The sequence below is a fragment of the Rhinatrema bivittatum genome, chromosome 6, assembly GCF_901001135.1.
Source record: "Rhinatrema bivittatum chromosome 6, aRhiBiv1.1, whole genome shotgun sequence".
NCBI lineage: Eukaryota > Metazoa > Chordata > Amphibia > Gymnophiona > Rhinatrematidae > Rhinatrema > Rhinatrema bivittatum.
Genome location: NC_042620.1, coordinates 49,405,958 through 49,421,556, shown reverse-complemented (window position 1 = coordinate 49,421,556; position 15,599 = coordinate 49,405,958). Strand labels below are relative to the sequence as shown.

The window sequence follows — 15,599 nt, the reverse complement described above, 5'->3', positions numbered from 1 at the left end:
GTAAATGAGTTCAGGACCAACGCTGTCACTCAAAATTCCTCATTCCTTCTCCAATGAATTAAATCCCTGCATAGACTTAAAAGCAGAAGAAAACTCCATAAAAGTGACATTCACCCTTCAAACTTGTGGGACCCCTTTTTCTTCAAACAAATAAATGGAAAGGCTCTCAGGAAAGGTTTTAAAAGCACTACCTTAAAAATAAAACTAGTGCTCTATAAACTTGTCTCCAGGCCGCCTTCCTTTTAAGGGAAAAAGAAGTCCCTTTTAATAGTGGACTTAAAGTCTTTAAGATTGACTCTATCAATGGCTCTGTTTTATTTAGGTTTTTTGCAACAGACACAATAGAAAAGATTTATTGCCCAAATGGGTACCTACTGGGTTTTTTCCCCCCTTACAGGGTTTTCTGTTTTGTAGTCTTTTTTTCAGACTACATATCTTTTCTATGTTATCATCATGACTTATGGTCAGTCCTAGCATTTAGGAAGTCCGTATAAATTGGTTTCACAAAGAAGTTGGTACAGACTGGATTTGAATCATGAATAAGGCGTGGACAGCGTGACGCCAGGCAGTGCCACCTCTGGAGCTGGTAGAGTAATTGTATTGGTAAGGCTCGACACCACACATCTTTCTAAGATAACGTTCGCAGAAAAAAAAAAATACCATAAGTGAAAGTCAAAGCAATCAAAACATTCCCCTCTCCCTCCCTCCCCCAACGAGACCGCCAATTTTTAATGAAGCACAATCAGTGTCCCCTCTGGGGAGTGGATCTTTCATTGTTTTAAGCTGAAAGTATCAATTGAGGTTTCAAACACAAAGGGCCAGATCTTAAAATCTACGCCCGATTTTATAACATGCGCACTCTGCCGCGCGCATGTTATAAAATCCGGGCTCGGCGCGCGCAAGGGGATGCACACATGTGCACCTTGCGCGCACCGAGCCTGAGGGGAGCCCCGATGGCTTTCCCCGTTCCCTCCGAGGCCGCTCCGAAAGGCCTCGGAGGGAACTTTTTTTCGGCCCCCCCCCCACCTTCCCCTCCCTTCCCCTATCTAACCCACCCCCCAGCCCTAACTAAATCGTCCCCCCTACCTTTATTTCAAAAGTTGCGCGCGCTAGCTCGCCATCCTCCAGCACAGGCTGCTGTGCCAGAGGATTCAGCCCTGCCCCGGACCACCCCCAAACCGCCACCAGCCTCCAGACCCGCCCCCTTCCCGCCCCTTTTTCGAATCCCTGGGGACATACGCGTGTCCCAGGGCTTGTACGCGCTGCTGAGCCTATGCAAAATAGGCTCAGCGAGCGCAGGGGCAGAATTTTTCAGGTTACGCGGGTAGCCTTTGAAAATCTGCCCCAACATTTGCAGCACAGTTATCAAAGCTATTTATGTGGGAAAGCCCTGATTTGACCAGGTAAAGTGAGGGAGGGTGGATTTCAGACAGTCTGGCCAAATAAATGATGTGTGGGATTTCTACAGTGTGCACACTTTTAGCTGCATTTGGGGGTAGGGGGGTGGGGGAGTAGTCACAGGGGTGTGTTTTGGGTGGGATCAGAAATCAACCTGCATAGATTGTATTTTGAAAACTATGCATGTTCTTTTCCTTTAAAATTCTACCTACACAAGAAGCAGGTGCAGAAGTCTGTGGATTAGGGATGTGCATTTTTGGTTCGTTCTTTCATTTGGTCCTTTTATATTGTTGCATGTTTTGGGGGGTTTTGTTTCATTTGTTGTTATAGTCTATGCATCTAAATGCTATTATGCATGCATAAAATAGAATTTTATGTCCCTAAAACAAATTTTAGTACATAAGCTACCAAAGGAAATGTATTTAATTTCAAAATATTTGTTACCTGTTCACTCCCATGGTCAAGGTGGAATACATAGAAACAATCATAATCAGCACTTGACTAAAAACATATATAAATAGATAGTAATTCCATATCCTCTCAAGGTGCCCACGTTCCCAAAAATCCACAATTTTTAGTCAAATGCCTACATATGAGACCACTTGCATCCCTTTGTTGTGTCCCAAAAGAAACCAAAAAATGAAGGCTTTTAACTGCCTCCTAAATGTTTGCATTCACCCCATCCGAGAGAGAGTTCCACAGTTTTGGGCTGAGCCACTGCAAAGGTTCTAGAAGGGGTTTCATCGAGCCTCTGGGAGGAGTTTACATTTTCAAAGCAACATTCATACAGCTTATTGCATTCACTGTTCAGAGCTTCCTGCATAAACATAGCCAGTTTAAACTTTATTCCCCATTGGACTGGGAGCTGGTGCATTGATCGCAAAACCAGGGAAATGTGATCTCTCAAACCTACCCCCGTCAATACACGTGCTGCAGCATTTTTACCATCTGCAGGGGTCTAAAGGCCGTCAATATATACCGAATAACAGAAGTCAAGGCCTGTTATCACTTGCGTCAGCAATACTGTGCAAAACCCTGATGATTCAGGCATGCCTTTATTTTCTGCAACATCTGTAACTTGAAAAAAGGTTCTCAGCTTATACACGCATTGAAAGATCAGGTTCTAGGGTTTCTCCTACGTCCCTAACTTGAGCTGACCCTGGTATTGACCATTCTTTAAACTTTACAGGAGAAGGATTGTCAGGCTGGAAGCCCCTGCAGTACAAATCGTGCTGGGAATGGTGTCTCAATGCTGGTTTATTATTAGATAAAACAATGACATGAATATTCCCCGTCATGATTTAGGCTTCTGATTATAGGGTTTTTTTTTAACTGATAAAGACCCCTGATGTGAAAAGAATTAAATAGATGCTTATTTCGATAAACACCAGAAAAATACCACTTCCCCTAGTACTCTCTCACCTCTCCCTTGCCTATCCTGGATCCTTCACTTTGTTTTTGTGATTTTTCACACTAACGACTCCTCGGTTGTACAAAGGTATGTTTTTGATTCAGCTGGAAAAGGTATCCAACAACAGTACCTGGTGCCACTAAATCACCGATAAACACTGATTTTTGGTACCCACAAAGAACCCCTAATTAGCTGGAAAATAAACACCTAAATTTATAATTTATAAACTCCTAAAATCAGAAGCCCTACTTATGATGCACTGCAGGTATGAAAAAAACAGGTATCATGAATCAAGGTTGCAAACACTCATGGTTAGGGTAAAAGCTTAAATCCAGTCCAGATTAGTTTCCACAGTAATTCTGCTTCATAGACAAACACAGACAACACTTGAAATATCACTTCTACTTACAGGCTTAACACAAAGCATCAGTATATACCTAAGGAGAAGAGCTCACACATCTTCTTCTGAGATCCCACGCCATCACTTGGCCTCCTTGCCATATAAATGCTAAGAACACCTTCCAGAAGGCCTAGCATAACTTTTTGAATTCTCTAAGTGCCGATCCAGATCCTCTAAGATGCAGGCCAGTCCTTGGGCCCTGCCTTTAGCACCTCACAGCAATAAGAGACACCAGCGATAGTTCTTAAACTGATAGGAGCTTCTTTTTGAGAATGTGTACTCATGAATCATGGATAGATGGACAGTCTGGATGAACTGTATGGGCTTTTTCTATTGTCATGTACTTTGCTTCTTTGTAAATAGCAAATACATTTTGCTTGGCCTTTTTTTTTAGTTTACAACTGCAACAGTAGCTTTGAAAGAATCCAGATTTATTTTTAGTTCATTTTCCAGCATCACGTAAGCTAGGCTCCTCAAAATATAAATATGTCTGCTTTTTGGTTCAGTTGCATCCCCTTTGGGTCTTAAACTGAGGTCTATTTTTTTTTTTTTGCCCTAATATATTTTATTTCTTGCTTTATTTGCAGATAAATATCTATCTTCCTCTCATTGTTTAAAAATGTGCACTGTCTTTGCGGTTGTATATCCTTCTCATTATCATTGTTTATGTCATGCCTTTCTAGCCAGGGAGTTTATGGTGTGTTACAGATAGAGCTATTAACAGAGTACAGTACTGCAATTTTGTGTAAGTTGCAGATAGAATTATTAACAGTACAGCATAGCAATTATGTGTAACTAATGTGTTAAGATGCTAAAGGATTATTGTTGGTGCCTCTTAGCAATTTTAAAGTGAATTTTAAAAGTCTGGCGTGTGCCAAAACCAGGAGATACGTGAATATGTCAGACTAGCACGTGCCAAGTGGATTTTAAAAGGCGCCCACGTATGCGCACATCTCCTGCTACGCACACAAATGAAAAGTTCCAAAAAAAGTGGTGGGGGATGGGCATGGTCTGGGCATGGATTTCAACTTTGAATTTACGCGTAAATACATACGTGCACCAGGGTCCCCTGCCGTGTACCTTTACTTCTGCTATAGAGGATGTGTAAGTAATAAAATTAAAAAAAAATAGTTTGGCGGGGTTTTAAATGTAGGGGCTAACAGGGAAACAGGAGGTTATTAAACTAGGGGGGGGGGTTTGAAAGTCCTATCCCTTACCTGGGCAAACTGGTAATGAACTGGAAAAACTGGAAACATCATCGGCGTGCATGTCTACTAAAATCCCCCCACTTACGCAGTATAAGTGGCATTTGCACGCATACGCGTGTCCCCACTTAAAATCGTGTACACGTGCACTCAGTCTGTCTATTTTATAACAGGAATGCATATACGCACGTATGTTATAAAATGGCCGCGTCCCTTGACGCAGGCCGATGAACCTGCCTGAGCGCCTTTTCAAAAGTTACCGTCCCTGTGTAAGATACACATTAGCAGAAGGTGAATATTTCCATGATTTACAATAGACAGATAGCATTGCTTAAGAAAAGTACATCATGAAAATATTGCACGATTGGTAAGGGACTATATATACAGTGTCTTTAGTATTTGGCGCCATTGGCAGGGGCGGTTCTATCATTAGGTAGAGTGAAGTGGCTGCCTCAGGTGGAAAAATTTGGGGGCAGCAAGAAATGCCCCCCCAGTACACTCCAGTGGCAGCCGCTTCATCCTGCCTGCAGAGCCAAGGTGCAGCACAAATATGCCCGCAGGGTTCCCAGCCCCCACAGGCAAGCAGACAGGAACCGCGGCACCGCTGAAGATGACAAGCCCCTGGGGGTTGGGAACCATGGTAGACCAGGGTAGGAGGGAGTGAGTGGGAAGGGAAGGGATTGTGAGTATGGGTAGGTGTGAGTGAAAGGGAAGTGGGGTGTGTGAGAAGGGAGGAGAGGGAAGGGCAGGGGAAGGAGAGGTAGAGGGAAGGGAAGGGGGGGTGTAAGTAAGAGGGGAGGTGTGGGGGAAAGGAGAAGAAGAGGAGAGTGAGGAAAATAGTTGAAAGGTGTGGGCAGTAGGGTTGCCAAATTTCAACTGTAAAAATTCTGAACACTTGGAGGAGCCGAGTAAGCTTCTTGCTGACAATGTCCTTCCACATCCACACACGACAGTTATTGTCATCTGCCCTTGGAAAATGTGCTTTTGATTTGAGGGAGAATCATAAACACTTGTCATTTATCAATGTCAACCTCAATAACCTATATCAGACAGTATGCAAAATGTAAGCAAAAAATATGTATATAATTTATTTAATTAATAAGCTAATCCTTTGATTTTCCATTTTTTTTCTTATTTTTCTTCTCTTTTGCTTACATTTGCATACTGTCTGATATAGGTTATTGAGGTTGTCTATAGGAAACAGTAGGGGTGGTCTAGGGCATTGTTTGATAGATTTATCAATGTCACACAAACTTTCTAATAAGTCATTATATACTAAGCTAATTAAAATTATTCTTCAGTCTGGATGGGGATTTTAAACATTTTTTTTTATACACTTTGTAACTTTAAGAATACAAACTACATGACATCTTTTTAAATCATTGGTATTTTACCAAATTTAAATCTTTAAAATATTAAAATATAAAACATCACAAGCTACAGAGATTCCATTTATAAAATGGAAGAGCGCACCAGGCCCATATAATACAGCCACTAGAAACTGGGGAACCAGAGAAACATCTGCTATATCTAGCGTTGCCTTACCAAGTCTGGAGTACCGGCCCTTCTGTCAGCCCCAGCCTCCTGACTTTGTCCACAGCCCTCAACCCCAGCTGGGGCATCATCCAGTTCAGTAACAGCAGCAACTGGCCAAAGCGATCACCACACACCGGCCTCAGAACAACTCTGCAGCATTTGCCAGAGTGCGCAAACCTTCATTTGGGCACAAGCACAGAAGAAAATCTCTACAGATACCATCCCTCTTGCTCCCTTATCGCCTCTCCCCAAAAAATCAGATCTGGAAGTACCACACTTAGGACTATGTGAGGGACAGGAGTTGATGGATTGGTAAAATCCCCAGTAATCATCTTGCCGCCACATCAAACTGCTACCACTCAAAGCCAAGCAGAGAAAGCCCGGCGATCTCATGGCTCTCCCAGGGCTGGTGCAAGGGTATTAGGCATCCTAGGTGAACCTACAGCCCCTCCCAACCCCAGTCCTCCCCACATGCATTTACAAAAACATTTTTTAAATGAAAAAGGACATTCAAAGTAGTCCAAGGTAAAAATATCACTGACAATAACATTCATGTTATATTACATGCCCTGCTGTGGTACCGACCAGAAAACGCTACAAAAAAGTTAAAAAACTATTTGGAGCCCATATGCTACTAGGCCTATTTTAACATGTGTTGGTTGTGGACTGGGCCCTCAGAAAGCCACGAGTAAACAGAATAGCAATTGCAATACAGTAAACCTCCCACACCAAAATAGTGCTAACAGCACTCAAACAGTAGCAATCCTACCTATGAAAAAGCAGCACTGCAAATATTACACCAGGTCCTAAAACACCAACACTCCTGCCATTAGGTAAACAGAACTAGCCAGGCTGCTTTAGATCCTTACACAGAAAATACATGCTAGAGGAATGCCTCATCTCAGCACACATGCTGAACAGAGACCCTCATCAAATATAGAATAAAGAGATGATTAAGTATAAACAGAAAAGTGCAGACAAAAACTGAACTGGAAACTGCAACAAGCCAGAGACTCTGCATGCAGTGCAACAGTGGAAAAACAGAAATATCACCATTCCTCAAAATACATCGAATGAAATCAAAAAATATAAAACATCAATAACAGTATAATCATACTAATAAAAAGAATGAATATTTCAAAACAGCTGATGAATAGAACATCCAACGATTAAAAACTCATATACATTTTTTAAAACTTTTCCAAACACTAATAAAATATTAAAAAATGCAGATACATCAAACAACATCCAATTCTTAAAATAAGGATTAAAAGAGCTCCATACCTGGGAACATTTGATTTCCAGATGGTCCGAGAATGTCGAAGATTGCTCACCACTGATGGAATTATTCGCTAAAGTGTTCCCATCACCAGAATCTGCCTTAATTGTAGGAGACTTTAACCTCCATGTAGTTAAAGCACCAAGAGCCACTACCTGTGAAACATTTCTAGAGACAGTGAAAGCTTTGGGATGGCCCCAATATGTTTCCAAAGCTACTCATAAAGCAGGACATAATCTAGCCCCCATATTTGCCTATTCTGGTAACTGTCTAATCAATACTTCTCACACCATTATACCCGGGTATGATCACCAATTAATAAAGGTGGAAATAGCCTTCCTTAACCCAACTCATAAAAGTAAAGATAATAATCACACTTTTACCTTTAGGAAAAGGATAGACACAGAGGAACTTGCAGAAGCAATAGAAAAGAGACTCCTTGAACTACATCAAACCAACGCTCACATCACACCCTCACTAATTTCTCTACACTGGTTGCCAGTACAATCCCGAATCTATTTTAAAGTAAAAATAATTCACGCCAGTAACACCGGGATGTTAGGTGTGACACCAGTGGCGTAGCCACAGGTGGGCCTAGGTGGGCCGTGGCCCACACCCTTCAGAGTCAGGCCCGCCCAAGTGTCCAGGACCGGCAGAATAAAAAGAAATCTGCAAATGCACGGCTGCCAAAACTGAGTAGAACACCATGGAGATCTTCGGCCAAGCCCATCCCAAGAGAAGAGAAATCCAGTGCTGGGTGGAGCCAGCCTGCCCGCCCTGCGGCAGTCCCGTTCCTGTGCATGAGTTTCCTTGTTTATAGGGGGTGGGGCCATTGCAAGGCCGGCCTGGGCATTCAGGCTGTCTTCAGGCCCTGGGCAGGATTTCTTTTCTGTTCCTGCCCTGGAAGAAGTACAAAAGCTGAGCAGAGGTTAGAAGCTGGGAGGGGCTGATTTTGCAGGGGAAAAAAAAAGGTATTAGGGAGTAGGGAAGAGAGAAGTCAGGAAGGAATTTGTAGCGCGAGGAATCAGATTGAAGGAGAAGTGAGGACTCAAGTATCGGAGGGAGGTGGGTCTCCAGGGGATGCCATAGGAGAATAGGAATTTGGTGATTGGTAGGAGAGCTGGGATCTATATTGGATGAGGTTTGGGGCGGGGGAAGAGTGTGGACTCAGAAAACGAGAGGGAGATTGGGGAATCAGGAATTGAGATGAAATTGGGGGGGAGGGTGCAGGGGGAGGGTGGATTCAGTGAGAGGAGTAAAACCCAATCTGGGAGCAACATGACTATATAAATAAAATGATTAATCACACATAAAAAAAAAGCATTTTATTTTTAATTTAATGATGGGATAGGTAAGTTTTATGAATATGTATCTCTGATAGCTTTATATTTTGCTCAATATTGGAGGAAATGCATTTCTGTTTCTATATCTCCAGGGCTGCAATTCTCAGAGTTTAGCTTATTGGGGTTTCCAGTTTAGTTTTTGTCTATATATTTCTGTTTCCAGTTTGTGTTCCCTTATTCAGTATTTGGTGAGGATCTGTCTGTATTCTGCATGTGTGACTGAGATGATGGACTCTGATAGCATGCAGGGTCTGTTTAGGGATCTATAGCTGTCTGACTTGTTCTTTTTTCGCAGTAGGAACTGTAATAATGTTTTAGAGCCCATTACAATATTTACTCTGCTGCCTTCTCCTGGGTGGGGGGAGCCTACACAACCCACTGTGCATTTCCACGGGCCTGTGGCACACAACTGAGCCAGTCTGTAAAGTCTGAGTATCCTGGAGCCCGGCTGGACAATATTAACTGATTATTGTAAAATATTCTGGGACCAGTTCAAAGTCTCTAATCTTACCATGTCTCCTACACAAAATCTTTATTTTGGGAATGGTAGGATTTTGTTCGCCAATTTTACTTTCTCTTGTATACAGGATATACCCTATAGTCCTGAGGCTTATATACTGGGTTTGAAATAATTTGTGATAACAAAATTTGTAATTTTGCATATTTTTAGAGGGTGGATTACTACAGTTTTTGTGGGGAAAGTCCGCTGGACCATCCTCCCCACCACCCCTTTTCCCCATGACCCCAGAGCTTGCTTGCCTCTGGCACTACAGAAAAACAAATGTCCTAGATTCGTCCCATCAGAAATCTGGTAGCCTGCTATACCCCAACTGGACTGGTCACTAAGCAATGTCCAGACACTTAGAAGCCTGAGAAAGAGGATGCATGGGAGACATCGTAGTAATGGTTAGGGCAGCAAAAGAGGTAGGACTGGCCCTGGGGCTTGACTGTCAGGCTGATTTCAGTATCAGCTTTCCTAAAACGCGTGCCCATCCACCTGTCCCCGGCCACGCGATGCGGTAGGCAAATGAGCCCTGAATTAAAAAAGGAGGCGTTAGGGGAAACTGTGGTTCCTCTTGTCTCCTCGGCATCGGGCGCTCAGGAGAAGTCAGGTTAGGAAAACGGACGCTCAATTTTACGAGCGTCCGTTTTCTTTACTCGTGCACAATCACGGGTTAGGAAAACGGACGCTCGTAAATTGAGCATCCGTTATCCTAACCTGACCGCTGTTGAGCCTTTTTTTTTTTTTTTAGGTTGCTGCTTTCTGTGGTTCTTCTGAGTGCATAAGGGGGGGTTATGGACGCGCATCCAAAACGCGCGTCCAACCGCGGGTTAACCTGTGCCCTTGCCTGAGCACACGGTATTGCATCGGCCTCTGTGTGAGCTCTGGGAGTTAGTGCTGTTATGGTATGCTAGGTTTTGCTCTATAGGTTCTGAGTGGTTTTGTATTATTTTACTATGTGCCTGCCTGGCAGTGGAGAGAATTTGTGTTGCTGTTACTCAAGTGCTACCAAAATTTGAATATTCATTTAAGGTTTTATATTTAAAAGTATGATCAGTTATGTGTTTTTACAGGATCATTCTCAGAGGGATGAGAGGAGGATGACTATTAATTTCACTGTTGCAGCATTTTGGCAGGGTCCCTATTGATCCAATCCCTGAGTCTGCTAAGTAGCAAATAACATCTTTGGGAAGACTCAGCAGTGTGCTTAGTTAAGACAAAAACAGAACGGGAAGGGGATTTGAGAGTGAAACTGCTGGGGACAGGATAGATCCTAAGGCAGGGGTGGCAAACTCTGGATCCGAGAGCCAAGAATAGGCCTGGTTTTCAGGAAATCCACAATGAATATGGATGAGATAGATTTGCATACAATGGAGGCAGTGCACGCAGATCTATCTCATGCATATTCATTGTGGATATCCTAAAAATCTGACCTGTTTGTGGCTCTTGAGGACTTGAGTTGGCCACCCCTGTCCTAAGGGAAAAGGGGGAGGGGGGCTTGAGACTTGAGAGAGACTACTGGACATGAGCAGGAATTGAGAGAGAGACACAGGACAGAGTGAGGGGTGGGAGTCATCTCATCACTTCACCCTGTCCCAGCAGTCTCTCTCTCTCTCTGTTAAAGGGGGAAAGAAGGACATTGCAGCAGAGATTGCTGTGAGGGCAGAAGAGTTTATTGATAACAGCATAACTAGCATGCTCACAAGTCCCTGCCTCATGCCCACCCAGGTTAACCTTGTGCTCTGCCAAAATATCAGTTCTGGCTACGCCACTATGTGACACTACAACCATACACACCGCAGAGAACACTGAGGGGGTTATTTTCCAACTTCGCATGCGAAAAGCACCATAACGCATGGTGCGATGCTAATTTGGAAAAGGGGGAGAAGTTTGGGGCAGGATTTCTGTCAAAGTGGGCTGGCTTCGCAGATATGGCTGTTTGCGAAACCATATCGCACAGTTTTAATGCCAGAAATAACTACACCTTTTTCATTGGCATTAAGCTGTGCGATACTTTTTGCAAATAGTGTTTTGGGTATTTTAAGCTGGGGGGGGGGGGAAGAGATAGAGAGAGAGACATACGAACAGAACACTACACTCTTGTGAAGATTTGATGTCTTTCAGAGTGAGGAAACTCACACAAAGATGAGATTTGTTACCCAGGTTGAGAATCCATCAAGATAGGTTGAGAGAACATTGTACAAATCTCATCTTTGTCAGCTCGATACAGTAACATTCAGTTGAAGATTTCTCGTCTGTAACGAGCTCGCTGCGCACAATTCGGACGCGTAAGGCAAACCAGCGATACAGTCTCCAGTTTCGCGCGTCCGTAGCGCTTCTTAAAACAGACGCGTAACCCTTCCCCACCCGGCATGTAAATGAACGAATTAGCTGTATAATGAAGGAATTAGCTATTCCCCTCTGATACCGTAACGCGCGCTCAGGTTATCTCATTAGTAACGCACTGTTTTGCCGCGGCCGTAACGTGTTAGTTTACCGCCTCCCCCTAGTAGGAGTTAGGACTGTGAGTCTAGTAACAAATCCATCGACACCGCTTAAGACACTCAAAAACAATAAAACACAATAAAAAAAAAAAAGCGATACAGAGATGATCGAGAAAATGTAATGATGTGGGACACATAAAACCTGTCAGAAAAAAAAATAAAAATTTTTAAATACCTGTCGGAGGGCCGCGTGGGTCCAGGCGGCCGGCGGGAGCCGGGTGGTCGCGTGTTAAATCTAGGCCGCGGGCGGGTGGGCGCCTGTTCCAGGCGGCAGCGGCGGCGGGGGGACACGCGTTAGTTCGAGATGGCCGGTGGGCGGCGGGTGGTTGCGTGTTAAATCTAGGCCGCGGGCGGGTGGGCGCCTGTTCCAGGCGGCAGCGGCGGCGGGGGGACACGCGTTAGTTCGAGACGGCCGGTGGGCGGCGGGTGGTCGCGTGTTAAATCTAGGCCGGGTCCGCACAGGCGCGCATTCATTCATTCACTGCCGGTGGGGGCTGCCCCGGCAGCCCCCACCGGCAGTGAATGAATGCGCACCTGTGCGACCCCTGCGATTCGGCGCTCAAGGCAGTCACATGCTGTAACTGCCTTGAGCGCCGAATCGCAGGGGTCGCACAGGCGCGCATTCATTCAGGCGGAGCCGGCTGCTTTCGCCGCCGGCTCCTCCGCCTGGATGAATGAATGCGCGCCTGTGCGACCCGGCCTAGATTTAACACGCGACCACCCGCTGCCACCCGCCCGCCGGCCGTCTCGAACTAACGCGTGTCCACCCGCCCCCGCCACCGCCGCCTGGAACAGGCGCCCACCCGCCCGCGGCCTAGATTAAACACGCGACCACCCGGCTCCCGCCGCCAGCCGCCTGGACCCACGCGGCCCTCCGACAGGTATTTAAAAATTTATTTTTTTTTTGAACACTCAGGTTTTTACATATTTTTGGTTTGTTTTTTTTTCACTTCATGGTGCCTGTCATTTCAAATGACATTTGAAATGACAGGTACCAGCGCACCCTGGTTACTGTATAGGCGCTGTATTAAGCGCCTATACAGTAAAATGGGTTACGCGGGCATAACCCTTCCCTACCGCTTTAAAGCCGCGGCATGCATTTGCATGCGATTAGAGGAGAGTATCGGGGACTAAGTGAAGAGAACTGTGCGTGCGGGGAGGAAGGGTGCGCCTGACACTGCCGCACTGTTATTACCGCGGCCTTACAGGATCGACCCGTGTGTGAGTTTCCTCACTCTGAAGGTCATCAAATCTTCACAAGAGTGTACTGTTCTGTTCGTACGTCTCACTCTGCATGTCAAAGTGGCCCCTAACCCCTATATTACTACTTAAACCTCACCTCAAGTTACTAGGTGGGCCTCCTATAGAGATATAAATACCAAACTATTAGAAGGGCCTTATAGCTAGTCTCTCTCTCCCTCTCTCCCCCCCCCCCCCCCCCCCCCGTGAAGTCTGTGGTAATACCTATGCAAAACGCTAAGATAGAAGAGGGCTGCAGGATTTCATGCTATCACATCGGGAAGACTTTCGTTTAGCCAAGCCCAATTCAAGGTATTTCAAACTAGGGTGACAAGCCATGCAGTCTGAGGTTTCAGCTGCTCGAGGTCCCGCTCCTCCGTCTTTTCTGCCCTGCCTGCCCAATACCTTGCAACCTCCTAAACTCTGAGCCTGACACTCCACTGCCTTATGTGCCTCCACTCCTCTTCAGCCGTGCGGCCTGATATCGTTGCTGCCAGCTCTTACCTCGGCAATGACATCTCCTTCATCCTCCCGGTGCAGGCCCACAACATTTCTTTTTCTGGGCCCGTACCAGCAGGATGAAGGAGATGCTGCTCCTGCAGCCAGTGCCGGCGCTTCTTGTCTCTCCTGTGGTGCAAAACAAACGTTAGCTATTTGAACTGCAAGGGACTCAATATCTATTGTGCGACCATGTGGTACAAACAGATCTGCAGGAAGGAGAGACGAGGCACTGGCGCTGGGCCTTAGGAGAAGGCACAGCTTGCAGGAGACAGAGATGCCGAGCAGAAACCCTCCAGTTGCACTTTGGAGGGCTAAAATCCGGACATTTTAGTTCCCCTCCTGCCTTCTGGACATAAGCCTTAATTTCCGTACTGACTGGAGAAAATCCAGACAGTTGGCAACCCTAGTGGGAGGTAGAGAGGGAGCAAGAATATATGGGCGTGTGTGAGTGGGAGAGAATGCAGGGACAATTCTGGCAGTACTGCAACAGTGGCGATTCCTTGTTCTTCCTGCTTGTGTGGGCCCCAGAGAGGAAGCTGAGTTGTGTGGGCTTGTGTGGGTGGGAAGGAGGAGGAGGCGTAATCGCTGTGATCAGAAGGAGCAGGAGCATCAGCAGCATTGGCCCACGTGACCAGTAGAAAGGAGCAGTGACAGCCCACACCCTGAGAGGAAAAAGAAGTCATCCCATCACCTGCGAGTACTAAAGGTGGAGGCTGCTGCTGCTGCTTGTGCATCCCAGAGGGGGAGGAGAGTGTGTGTTGCGCATTTCTGTATGAGAAAGTGTGTATGTGTATATATATGAACAAAGACAAAGTTTGTTTGCGCAGGCCAGGATAGAGTGCATCAACACGGACCCCGCCCCACCTTCACCCATCTCCCAAGAGAGCAAATGCTGGGGAAGGGTGGGATTCAAGTGATAGGGCTTCTGGCCATTTTGGAGCAAGCATGTTACACAGTACTGTATCAAAGTGATATCTGCCTGGGATTCTGAAATGGATCAGCACAGCTATGGCCCGATTTACATAGATTAGAAGAATTACAATCATGGAATGGCAGGAGCTCTCAGAACCTTTGAACACTCATATAAATATTCAGCATTAAAATGTAAATCAGAACACAAAGAGCCTGATCAGGATTTTGATTAATTAAACTGCCAATTTAATTTAATTTGTATTTTTGCTATTACTATGCTATTGCTTTGAATTTCAGATCACAGCAGCTTTCTTTTTTTTCTCCAAATAAGACTGCCAATGTTTTCACAATCTTTGAATGAATTTGCATAGCATGTAATTGAACAAACAACTGGAGGAAGAAATATATCAAGTACTTAAATATTCAGTTCATCAACCGCTAGCTGTCCGATATAAAAACCTCATCTTGGCGTCCATTAGAAATAATGCATCTAACGACTGTATTTCCTACTGTGTGTAATGTAGGTCATATGTCAACTTCTAAGTTGGATTCAAACAGTGTTCTCTAGCAGAGAAAGTGCAAGCTTCTTCCTGTAATATTCACTGGCTAGGTTGCGCTTGATCCAGATTAAACAAAGAGGAAACTTAATTTTGATGTCTTAAGTGATGGCTCACATAAGAGTTTGTTGCGGGGGAGGGGGGCTTGTCATATTGATTCTCTTCCCTCACCTCTCAAATGAAGATATCTTTTATTGGCTAAAAAAAAAAAAAAAATAGTGAATAGGTGGTGGTATATGCCAGCTTTCAAAAACTTCTTCAGGTGACTTTGCAGCTCTAAGAGTGGAAGCAGATTTTATATACAACAAAAGCATTATTTTTAAATTAAATTAATATCCTTGCTACATTACAGAAGAGAGCAATAAACAATGACTGCAGCGTTGTCTTCAGTAACTTAACCTAGATGGAAAATATATGCCAAAATAATATGGAAACCCTTAGCGCTGGACTTTGAATTTCAAATCATGCAAATGAGCTACCTAGAATCTTTTACCATACGTTTCACTAAATAAAGCACAGGGCAGTGTGCATCAAAAAAGAACAAGCTAGCAAAAAATCACAGATTGAAACTTTAATTTAGATGCTGAGTTGGCAATGTAATAAACACATGGGAAATGGCCTCTCTGTATTTTATAGCAATGCAGACCACCTGTATGGAAGTTAAACTCAGCAGCAGTGTATTCTATCATAGTTTATGCTAGCTGCCAAATTATAGGGTGAGAGAGAAGTTAAGTGAAATCTATAGGCAAGTGATTTCCTGCTCCATCAATAATACACCAATATCATGGAGCCTAATTCATCAAAGGATTTCA

General features: G+C 44.6%; 1 protein-coding gene across 3 annotated transcripts in view; it reads left to right on the top strand.

The window, feature by feature from the left end:
* The window catches only part of TMEM163 (transmembrane protein 163), a 444,927-nt gene that overhangs the window by 376,170 nt on the left and 53,158 nt on the right, over nucleotides 1-15,599 (top strand). The gene's annotated exons all lie outside the window — the stretch shown is intronic.